This window comes from Phyllobates terribilis, unplaced genomic scaffold (assembly GCF_046119375.1).
Source record: "Phyllobates terribilis strain yellow unplaced genomic scaffold, ASM4611937v1 Scaffold_52__1_contigs__length_9100884, whole genome shotgun sequence".
Classification (NCBI taxonomy): Eukaryota; Metazoa; Chordata; class Amphibia; order Anura; family Dendrobatidae; genus Phyllobates; species Phyllobates terribilis.
This window is the reverse complement of record NW_027362812.1, coordinates 3,585,273-3,591,272: the sequence shown is the minus strand read 5'-3', so window position 1 is coordinate 3,591,272 and position 6,000 is coordinate 3,585,273.

Genomic DNA, 6,000 nt, shown 5'->3' with positions numbered 1-6,000 from the left:
CACACACACATACATACACACACACACACTCACCATCCCCCGACTCGGCTCCAGGTCTTTTCCGGTGCAGCACTGCAGGCCGGGTGCACACTGCGTGACGTCACAGCTAGGAGACACGGCCGCGCACAGGGCCGTGTCTCCTAGCAGAGACGCGGCCGGGCCAGCACAGGGAAGTTAACTGCTGCAGTGCTGGCCCGGCCGAAGAAGCAGCGGCTGTGTGCCGCTGCTGGGGGAGCGATCCTGCCCCCCCCCCCCCCACTGCCTGCCGGTATGTGCCGTGGCGCCGCACATATAATGAGGACAATCTGACCATAGACACCCCGGAGCCCCGGGCCCCCTGGAGGTTCGGGGCCCCGGGCGGTAGCCCAGATCGTCCTCATTATAATCCGCCTATGCTCACTACCCCCTACTCACTACCCCCTATTCCTGTGTATTGCTGTAATATATAACCTATACTCGTTATCCATCATTATAAATTAAGAAGATTTTCCACTTTATCCGATATATCCACACTCAATCAGTAGATTAGATGTCTGCTGAAGAGGCAATACACATGAACGTCTCCACATCATCCTCCCCGACTGTATCTATATGTGCCCCGTGACCCCCGATCAAGTGTCTCCATCACGTGCTCGCAGCATCACAGGTCACATAGTTTCCTCGTAGCGTTGGTGCGCGTTGTGTATCGCGCCGCGCCTCCTCAGCACCCATTGGTTGGTGGAGACATACCTCCATCCTGATTGGCTATAGTTGGCCGTTTAACTTTTAGCTCTTTCCGAATGATGCCACCCCCTGACGAAGACAAGAAGCCGAAACATACATCGGGTGGACGCCAATCAGGAGTGGGATCTGCATCTGCTATAGCGTGAGTACAATGCACATGTGGTCACCTTTTTTAAAAACGCTTAAAGTGGATACAAATATATATCTGTCAACAGCACATATGCCCAAGTCCAGGGCCGGCTCCAGGTTTTTCTGGGCCCCGGGCGAAAGAGTCTCAGTGGGCCCCTTTAACACATACCACGATTCATGATGCAGAGATACGGCGGAGAAATATATATATATAGTACAATGCAAAGATTTCACTTCATGAGTGATATCTATTGTAAATTCCACAATAGCTCAGAAACCGGTGAATCGCTCCACACAGAATAGTGGCCACCATATAAGGCTCCATACGGAATACTGGTCCCCATATAACGCTTCATACGGAATACTGGCCCCCATATAAGGCCCCATACGGAATACTTGCCCCCATATAAGGCCCCATACGGAATACTGGCCCCCATATAAGGCCCCATACGGAATACTGGCCCCCATATAAGGCCCCATACGGAATACTGGCCCCCATATAAGACCCCATACGGAATACTGGCCCCCATATAAGGCCCCATACGGAATACTGGCCCCCATATAAGACCCCATACGGAATACTGGCCCCCATATAAGACCCCATACGGAATACTGGCCCCCATATAAGACCCCATACGGAATACTGGCCCCCATATAAGACCCCATACGGAATACTGGCCCCCATATAAGGCCCCATACGGAATACTGGCCCCCATATAAGGCCCCATACGGAATACTGACCCCCATATAAGGCTCCATGCGGAATACTGACCCCCATATAAGGCTCCATGCGGAATACTGACCCCCATATAAGGCTCCATGCGGAATACTGACCCCCATATAAGGCTCCATGCGGAATACTGACCCCCATATAAGGCTCCATGCAGAATACTGGCCCCCATATAAGGCTCCATACGGAATACTGGCCCCCATATAAGGCTCCATACGGAATACTGGCCCCCATATAAGGCCCCATATGGAATACTGGCCCCTATATAAGGCTCCATATGGAATACTGGCCCCCATATAAGGCTCCATAAGGAATACTGGCCCCCATATAAGGCTCCATACGGAATACTGGCCCCCATATAAGGCTCCATACGGAATACTGGCCCCCATATAAGGCTCCATACGGAATACTGGCTTCCATATAAGGCTCCATACGGAATACTGGCCCCCATATAAGGCTCCATACAGAATACTGGCCCCCATATAACGCTCCATACAGGATAGTGGCCCCCATATAACGCTCCATACAGGATACCGGTCCCCATATAATGCTGCATGCAGGCTGTTACCCCCCACATAATGCCCCATACAGGCTGTCCCCCCCTTATAATGCTCCATGCAGGCTGTTACCCCCCACATAATGCCCCATACAGGCTGTCCCCCCCTTATAATGCTCCATGCAGGCTGTTACCCCCCACATAATGCCCCATACAGGCCCCTCCCTTTTAATGCTCCATGCAGGCTGTTACCCCCCACATAATGCCCCATACAGGCTGCCCCCCCCTTATAATGCTCCATGCAGGCTGTCCCCCCCCACATAATGCCCCATACAGGCCCCCCCTTTTAATGCTCCATGCAGGCTGTTACCCCCCACATAATGCCCCATACAGGCTGCCCCCCCCCTTATAATGCTCCATGCAGGCTGTCCCCCCCCACATAATGCCCCATACAGGCCCCCCCCTTTTACTGCTCCATGCAGGCTGTTACCCCCCACATAATGCCCCATACAGGCTGCCCCCCCTCTTTATAAAGCCCCATGCAGGCTGTCACCCCTCCTCTTTATAATGCTCCATGCAGGCTGTCACCCCTCCTCTTTATACTGCCCCATGCAGGCTGTCACCCCTCCTCTTTATAATGCCCCATGCAGGATGTCCCCCCCTCTCTTTATAATGCCCCGTGCAGGCTGTTCCCCACCTTATAATGCCCCATGCAGGCTGGTCCCCACCTTATAATGCCCCATGCAGGCTGTCACCCCTCCTCATTATAATGCCCCAAGCAGGAATCCCCCCCTCTTTATAATGCCCCATGCAGGCTGTTCCCCACCTTATAATGCCCCATGCAGGCTGTCACCCCTCCTCTTTATACTGCCCCATGCAGGCTGTCACCCCTCCTCTTTATAATGCCCCATGCAGGCTGTCACCCCTCCTCTTTATACTGCCCCATGCAGGCTGTCACCCCTCCTCTTTATAATGCCCCATGCAGGATGTCACCCCTCCTCTTTATAATGCTCCATGGAGGATGCCCCCCCTCCCCTCTTTATAATGCTCCATGCAGGCTGTTCCCCCCCACATAATGCCCCATACAGGCCCCCCCCTTTTAATGCTCCATGCAGGCTGTTACCCCCCACATAATGCCCCATACAGGCTGCCCCCCCTCTTTATAATGCCCCATGCAGGCTGTCACCCCTCCTCTTTATAATGCTCCATGCAGGCTGTCACCCCTCCTCTTTATACTGCCCCATGCAGGCTGTCACCCCTCCTCTTTATAATGCCCCATGCAGGATGTCCCCCCCTCTCTTTATAATGCCCCGTGCAGGCTGTTCCCCACCTTATAATGTCCCATGCAGGCTGGTCCCCACCTTATAATGCCCCATGCAGGCTGTCACCCCTCCTCATTATAATGCCCCAAGCAGGAATCCCCCCCTCTTTATAATGCCCCATGCAGGCTGTTCCCCGCCTTATAATGCCCCATGCAGGCTGTCACCCCTCCTCTTTATAATGCTCCATGCAGGATGCCCCCCCTCCCCTCTTTATAATGCCCCATGCCTCCATACATTAAAAAAAAAAAAAAAAAAATCAAATACTCACCTCCTTTCTCCTCACCTGCTACCTGCTGCCCGCTGCCTGCTGCCCGCCGCTCGGCTCCGAACTCCAGCGTTGTCGGCGTCTTCCCGCTCAGCGCTCCCTGTGACGGCTCAGGGGAGGGCGCGGTGTAAAGACGTCACCGCGCCCTCTGACCTGAGACGTCACAGGGAGCGCAGAGCAGGAAGACAGCTGATCTGCGGAGGCACGGGGAGAGGTAAGTATCGGGCTGCCGGGGCCCTGAGCAAGCGGCGGAGAAGGGCGGGCGCTGACACCGCTCTCCTCCGCCCATAGCCCAGCGGGGTGCGCGACCGCCAGTGGGCCCCTCTGCCTGCTCAGGGCCCCGGCATTTGCCCGGGTGCGCTGGGTGCTGACGCCGGCCCTGCCCAAGTCAGTGCACTACTCTCTACAGGATTCACACCGACATCCAAATAATAAGGGACCAGCCCTTGTATATATACATACACAGGTGCATCTCACTAAATTAGAATATCATCAAAAAGTTAATTTATTTCAGTTCTTCAATACAAAAAAGTGAAACTCGTATAGCCATAATCATCAGCATTAACAGAAATAAACAATAACTGTTTGATTATATTCTAATTTAGTGAGAAACACCTGTATTTGTTCACATATGAGATATATAATTTATGTAGATTTATTCTTTGGAGGCACTTGCACTTTATGTAAAGTTTATGATAATTAAACAATCATATGTACAGATATATCTAACTAATGATATGTATATATATTTTTATATACTGGATTAATTTGTGGCTTGATTCTCTGTATTATCCCTTTGCTGTTCTAATCATGATCCATTCCCACTGGTGTTAATTGTAATTCCTGTCTCGACGTCCCCTTTGCGTATAGTTAATTCCCCCCTTTTTCTGCATTTCCTCCTCTTCCACCTGGTTATCAATATAATAATTATGTGCATCACCCACATGCCTGGACTCTTCTGGTCGCTGTCTCCTTTCTGCTATACACTAGAGTGGTATACTATGTGCACAGATACATGGAGTGCCATATACTTCTCAGGAGGTGCGCAGCGTCCACCTCCTCACCGCACAGGCCCACAAGCTCCTCTCCGGCAGGAAGAAGATGCATTCAGGCGGCTCCTACCACTGCAGCAGACGGCAGTGCACAAGTATACAGGGAGCAGTGTGGATGTGTCTGCACCACTGGGATGTGGCCGACCTGCATATATACATATGCCCCTCTGCAGGGGGGACTGGCCCACCGGAGGATCGGGAAAACCCCCGGGTCCCGATGGCCACTCCACAAGCCCCGCCCCTCTACACCTCCTGGGCCCTGTACAGAGAACAGAGGCCCCCCCCCGGTTCGCAGCACTGCCGATATGATTAGTGATGGGCCCTCTGCCTCCTCTGCGCAGCGCGACACTGCCGGCGCGTGCGCAGGAGGTCAGTCTCAGGGTGATGACGTCATCGCCCTGGGACTGCTTCCTGTGCGCGCTGTGGAGTACGGACCCTGCGTCGCTCCAGGCAGCGGCTGCAGCTCATCTCCACGCGTGAGTATGAAACGGGGAGGGGAGGGAGGAAGGGATAGGGGGGAGGGGGGACTGGGAGGACCCCTGGCCGAGGCTGGCAGTAAATACTACTGGGCAATGGGCATGATTATCATCATGCCCATTGCCCAGCATGTCCTGCTGCCAGCCTCTGGTTACTGGTACTATGCCCAGCAGCATGTACTATCACCAGGGGCTGGCAGGACATAGTGGGTGGGCCTGATAGTACCAAGGAGGCTGGCAGGACATACTAGGCATGAATCATGCCCAGCATGTCCTGCCAGCCACTGTTGGTACCATCATGCATGCCCATTACCCAGCCACTGGTGGTGTGGTACTATCATGCTAGTACTAACACCAGTGGCTGGCTGGCAGGACATGCCATGTGAGCTTGAATGCTAATACCACAGAGGCTGGCAGTACATACTGGGCAATGGGCATGATAGTACCACCAGTAGACTGACTAGGCGGTCTCCAGGGCTCCGTCTCCCCTTCTCGCTGCTGTTAGGCTGGGTTAACATTGCGTTTATGCTGTGCGTTACAACGCATCCGTTGTAAATCAGCGCAGACGCAATGTACCGTAGACTTGCATAGCAAAAATAGGCATGTGTTTGAAAGTATGCATTATTTGCAACGCACAGGAAAACATGGTCGGCGGCTGGAGGCCAGCTGAGCACTTCTCTGACAACTGTGCTCTAGTGTTATTCTGTGCCTGCTCATCTCTGTCAGCAGGCATATTTGTCTGATGGCAAAGATGTAGCAGAGCTGGAGACAGAAGATCCGTGGATTACGTCAGAGCAAGGGTTTTGT